The sequence below is a fragment of the Pipistrellus kuhlii genome, unplaced genomic scaffold (genome assembly GCF_014108245.1).
Source record: "Pipistrellus kuhlii isolate mPipKuh1 unplaced genomic scaffold, mPipKuh1.p scaffold_m20_p_3, whole genome shotgun sequence".
Taxonomy (NCBI): Eukaryota; Metazoa; Chordata; class Mammalia; order Chiroptera; family Vespertilionidae; genus Pipistrellus; species Pipistrellus kuhlii.
In genome coordinates this window covers 134,760,374-134,766,280 of record NW_023425529.1, presented here as the reverse complement: position 1 = coordinate 134,766,280, position 5,907 = coordinate 134,760,374, and positions in this window count along the sequence as shown.

Below are 5,907 nucleotides of genomic sequence, written 5' to 3'. Positions count from 1 at the left end.
ATACCAACCCGAGGGCATGCACACTAAATTGAAGCATTCTCTTCTACAAAGAATGCTTACACTTTGAAAAATTCTGTGGTCTTTAAGGTAAATACAAAATCCCTCTTAGAAGGCATGCTATAGCACAGTGACATTCAAGGCCAAAGGCTTTGATTGGCTTTTCCTTTAATCAAGAAATGAATTTGGGGTTTAATTCTTTAATTTTTGTAGTGTGTGTGTGTGTGTGTGTGTGTGTGTGTGTCTAAGTGATATGAAGTAGAGTTTTAACATTTCAGCTTTAATAAAATCTTTCTGAGAAACTTAGTTTGATGATCATTTATAATTAATTGGAGATATTTAGAGAACCACTAATTCCAAATGAAATTGTTTCTTGCTATGAATCAGATTGCCCCTAAATTTCCACTTAGTATGAGAAAAGCTGAGAGGGAGGAGAGAGAGAGAGAGAGAGAGAGAGAGAGAGAGAGAGAGAGAGAGAGAGAGAGAGAGAATCTGGAAGAGAAATATGATTTCATGTACTTTAGAATCTGGCTTTAGCTAATATTTTTTTCTATTGGCTCATCTAACATAAAATAAGAATGGCACAGGATCAGTAGAATATTTGCAGAACTCCAATCCTAAAATACCCAGGTTTGGTGTTCAATATTTTTGCTTTCTAAAATCTAATCCTATGAGAATTATTGATAGATTGAAGTGTAAGGAGGGAAGGAACTAGTCTACCTAATACACTCTCCTTGAGAACTGAAAAGACTGACATGGGTGTTTAATATGGTATCAATCAATAAGATATAATTATTTTACATCTTTTTTCAAATGGAGCAGACTATTACTCTTGATTAAGAAAGACAAAGGGACACTTGCCCTCCTCTCCAAAATCAAGGGGAGATGAAGTAAACTAGACCACCCCATCCAGTTGTACCTTTTGTGCAGTGCTTCAACATGCCTGAGCAAGGGGGCACATGGGTTGGAAATCTAAGCTCTATTTGCTTAGATCTGGGGTCTGCAAACTGCAGCTCACGAGCCACATATGGTTCTTTGGCCCCTTGAGTGTGGCTCTTACACAAAATACCCCGGCCTGGGCAAGTCTATTTTGAAGAAATGGCGTTAGAAGAAGTTTAAGTTTAAAAAAATTTGGCTCTCAAAAGAAATTTCAGTCGTTGTACTGTTGATATTTGGCTCTGTTGACTGAGTTTGCCCACCACTGGCCCAGATGAACTCCATGAGTCTCTAGAGCAGGCTCTCTGCCAGGTGGGCCGAGTCAGGCAGAGCACATTTACCCAGTAGGTGACTTTTCCTAATTTCTTAACTTGAAAAAGGCCCTATAGAAGTTGGCTATGGCCTGACCAAAAGACCACATTCGTTATGATATACATTTTCTTTGTTTAAATCTAAAATTGCTTGTGCTCAATTTCTTATATGTTTTATTCACTCAACAAGTATTTATTGGTCCCTTGGTGATGCCAGATGCTGATACAAGCAGGAACAAAAAATAGATCCTGACCACAAGAAGCTTTTTAGTCTGGGACATGGAGAAAAGCAACAATAGGTTATAATGTGTAATCTCTTGTGGTGTCATGCCCCTGAAACTACCATGACTGTCTAACTAAAGCTGGCAAAATTAAGATCTAGTAGGAGATAGGAGATCTGAAAAAAATCTCATTTCCACAACAGATCAGATTCCCTCATGTTAAAAATATGCCCTAATCATATATAATAAAGAGGTAATATGCAAATTGACCATCACACCCTTGCACAAGATGGCTGCCCCCATATAGTCACAAGATGGCAGAGGGTGGGGGCAGTTGTGGATGATCAAGCCAATAGGGGAGGGCAGTTAGGGGAAACCAGGCTGGCAGGGAAGGGTAGTCAGGGGTGACTAGGCTGAAGGGGAGGACAGTTAGAGGTGACCAGGCCATCATGAAAGGGCAGTTGGGAGGAAACAGGCCTTCAGGTGAGAAAAGATGGGGGTGACCAGGCCTGCAAGGGAGGGCAGTTGGGGGCAATCAGGCTGGTAGGGGAGCAGTTAGGTGTCGATCAGGCTGGCAGGAGTGTGGTAAGGGGGTGATCATGCTAGCAGGCAGAAGCGGTTGGGAACCAGCAGTCCCAGACTGTGAGACCAGTAGTCGGGCATTCCCCAAGGGGTCCCAGATTGGAGAGGGTGCAGGCTGGGCTGAGGGATCCCTCCACCACCAATGCACAAGTTTTGCTATATATATTATAAATATCACATATATATATGATATATATATGATATTTACATATATATGTATGTGTGTATGTATGTATATGTATATGTATGTATGTATGTATGTGTGTGTGTGTGTGTGTGTGTGTGTGTGTGACCAAATAACAAACAACTGAATGACTGGTTGACTAGTTACTATGACACAAACTGACCACCAAGGGGCAGATGCTCAATGCAGGAACTGCCCACTGGTGGTCAGTGCACTCTCACAGTGGGAGTGCGACTCAACTGACGGGCACCAGATGCCAGGCTCATGACTGGCAAGCTCAGCTGTGGCAGCACTACCAAGAGGCAGTGGTGGGGAAGGCACAGAGGGTTGGGAATGAGCGGGAACTGAGTGGCACTCAGCCCCAAGCTTGGCTCCTCCGCTTCAAGCACTACTATATTCCCAGAGCGGTCCCAGATTGGGAGAGGGTGCAGGCCAGGCTGAGGGACCCCACTAGTGCATGAACCCTTGCACCAAGCCTTTAGTAGTAAATATTTCTATTGACCAGTTCTATTCAATTATTCAAAAACCATTGCTGCATTCCTATGATCTTGAAATCTGTTCAACTTTCTAGCAATTCCATAATTTTTGGATTTCCCAGTTCTTATACAAACTTATCCTTTATTAGTAGTACATGACCGGGGGCAGGTTCTATGCCTCAGTTCCTCATTTGTTAGATATGATTACATTCATGTATTTACCTTACAAAATTGTTATAATTAAATTAGATAAATCATATAAAGTGACTAGTATATAATAAATATTTTTGTTTTCTGCATTTATTTTAAAGCTTATAAATCTAATGTTGCTGGCAAGTTTAAATATACTGAGTGCTTTGGGTTCTGGGGTTTTAAAACAATTTTCCCTTGGTTTATTTTCATAATTTTAAATATAATTTTTTTTTCATGAATCTTTCACAAGTACAATAGTTGAGAACTGATTGATTCTCTGAATTTGAAGAGCAGAGATTAATGATAAAGATATTGCTTCTGAAGTTATACAGTTCTGAGTACAAACTAGCCTCTGCCACACCTCAATTCAAATGTATTTGACATCTGAATCATCTTAGAATTAATGTGTGTGTGTAAGGCCTTGTTTCCCGCTCTCTGAAAAGCTATTGCTGAACCAACAGCGTTCTGTTCCTTAGAGGTTTTTTGTGTTTGCAGTCTTCCCCCCTTGTTTTGTTTTATTTTTACAACCAATGGTATCTTGACATTTAGAAAAACAACAATTTGTGTGATGATAAGCAATTGCTTTAAACTCCTTAAACCTGTTAACCGGGGAGTTCCCTTTTTAATGACGCAACCTGTAACGGGCACGTACTCTTTTACTAGGGATGTGTCAGTACGTCACGCCCGGAGGACGTAATTTCATATTATTTTTTTTATTTATACTTAATGAAAATAAATGAAATATATATTTTTTGTTTATTTATATATATAAAGCACAAAGGAAAATACAAAATTACAAAAAAAAATAGAAAAGAATACTGACAAAAAAAAATGGACACGTTGAATTAAAAAATTATAAATTTTACAAACAATGATAAAGATTACAAAGAATAGCCAAAACCGGTTTGGCTCAGTGGATAGAGCGTCGGCCTTCGGACCTAAAGGTCCCGGGTTCGATTCCGGTCAAAGGCATGTACCTTGGTTACCTGCACATCCCCAGTTGGGGGTGTGCAAGAGACAGCTGATCGATGTTTCTCTCTCATCTCATCGATATTTCTAACTCTCTATCCCTCCCCTTTCCTTCCTCTCTGTAAAAAATCAATAAAATATTTTTAAAAAAAGATTACAAAAAATATATACCGTCCCTCTCGGGGCGCAACATATATTTCAAGGACATATTCATACGTCGTATTCATACGTCCTACCCGTTCCCGATATTGTTTACGTTTGACGTATTTATAGGTCCCACTCGGTTAACAGGTTAAGTTTCTATTTCTTTTATTTGTAAATTTGTTTTACTCGTAAACCTATTTCTTAAAGTTAAGTAAATGAAAAGAGAAGTAAATGAAATAATTGATATATGGTGCCTGGCATGTAGTGATGATTTATACATGTTAGCCTTTAATAATTTGTATTCACATTTTTTTCATTGAAATGATGAGATATAAAAACCAATCCTCTTTCTCTGCAGTAAACAAAAAGCTGCCCCCAGAAGAGTCTATAGGGGTGGGGGTGAGGGGTGTCTTTATCATGTCCTTTTTAAAAAAAAAATTTAAAAAAAAAAGGGAAACACATTATAAGATTAGAGAGTTCAAATTTTGTCATTTGTTTATAAGTGAGAAATTGCTGTAGTGTGAAGGCTATTTTAATAGGATGAGTAGAATCCAAAGAGAACTTGCAGATCAGGCCCCTAGAGATCATCTATGGAAATCATCCTTAAGAAAGTGACAGACTAGGACCTGGAGGAGGAGCAGGAGTTAGCAAGGTAAGCACAGGGAAAGATGGGTATGTTAGAGGTTAAGTAATGCTATTAATAAAACTTTACTGTATTTACAAAACACACTGCCTATTTAACCATTAATAATCAATGCACTTCTGCCGAAGCCGGTTTGGCTCAGTGGTAGAGCGTCGGTCTGCAGACTGAAGGGTCCCAGGTTTTTTTCTGGTCAAGGGCATGTACATTTCTAGCTCTCTATCTATGTCCCTTCCTCTCTGTAAAAAAATCAATAAAAAATATATTTAAAAAAATAATAATCAATGCACTTCTTCAAGATTAGGGAATCATTCCTACAGTACAGACCTTTAGATTCTTAAAGAGCTTAGAAATCAAATTAAAGCCTTTAATTTTTGTGATAAAACCAAAGTTTAGAGATGAATGAAAGGGAAGAGAGGGAGATAAAGAGAAGGTAGCTAACATAATGGTCACCTATTATGGTCAAATAAGTGACAATATGCACATACTTGAGGGGGTGAATGGGTAGGGTCCCTAGGCCTAGCCAGTGATCAGGGCCAATCTGTGGGGAGATTGGGGGGCCCCCACTGGCACCTGCCTTGGCTGGCAGTCTGATCGGTGCCTGCAGGCTGGGGACAGCTCCTGCATTGAGCATCTGTCCTCTTGTGGTCAGTGCACGTCATAGCGACTGGTCATTCCTCCAGTCATTCCACCATTCATTCAATTTGCATATTAGGGTTTTATTATATAGAATAATAGATGAGGAGGCTGAGACAGAGAGAGATGTTAAATAACTCACTCAAAGCTTTAATAAGAGTAGAGCTAGAATTCAAATTTAGACCTATCTTCTTCCAGATTCTTGGATTATGTAAGTTCATCCACGTGTGACTTTATCTACATTGGCATTGAAACTGTTTGTGTATCACTAGTCTAAAGGAGAAAAGCAATTTGACTTCAAAGAAAATTTTTCATTTTCAAGTATATTTCCTGGCAGATGGATGAATCTAACAAGAGATCAGATGATGTAATGGATGGATGGATGGATGGGTGGATGGATGGATGGATGGATGGATGGATGAATGGATGGATGGATGGATGAATGGACGGACAAATGAACATTTGAGAGATTATTTGGGTGAACTTTTCTGAAGGTCTATTTAATTACCTCTCAAGCATATAGGTATTGTGATACTCTCAAATATATTTCTAAATCTAATTAATCACCTATATTACAAAAAAATCAGTAAGAAACCTACCACAATTTTAAACTTTAAAA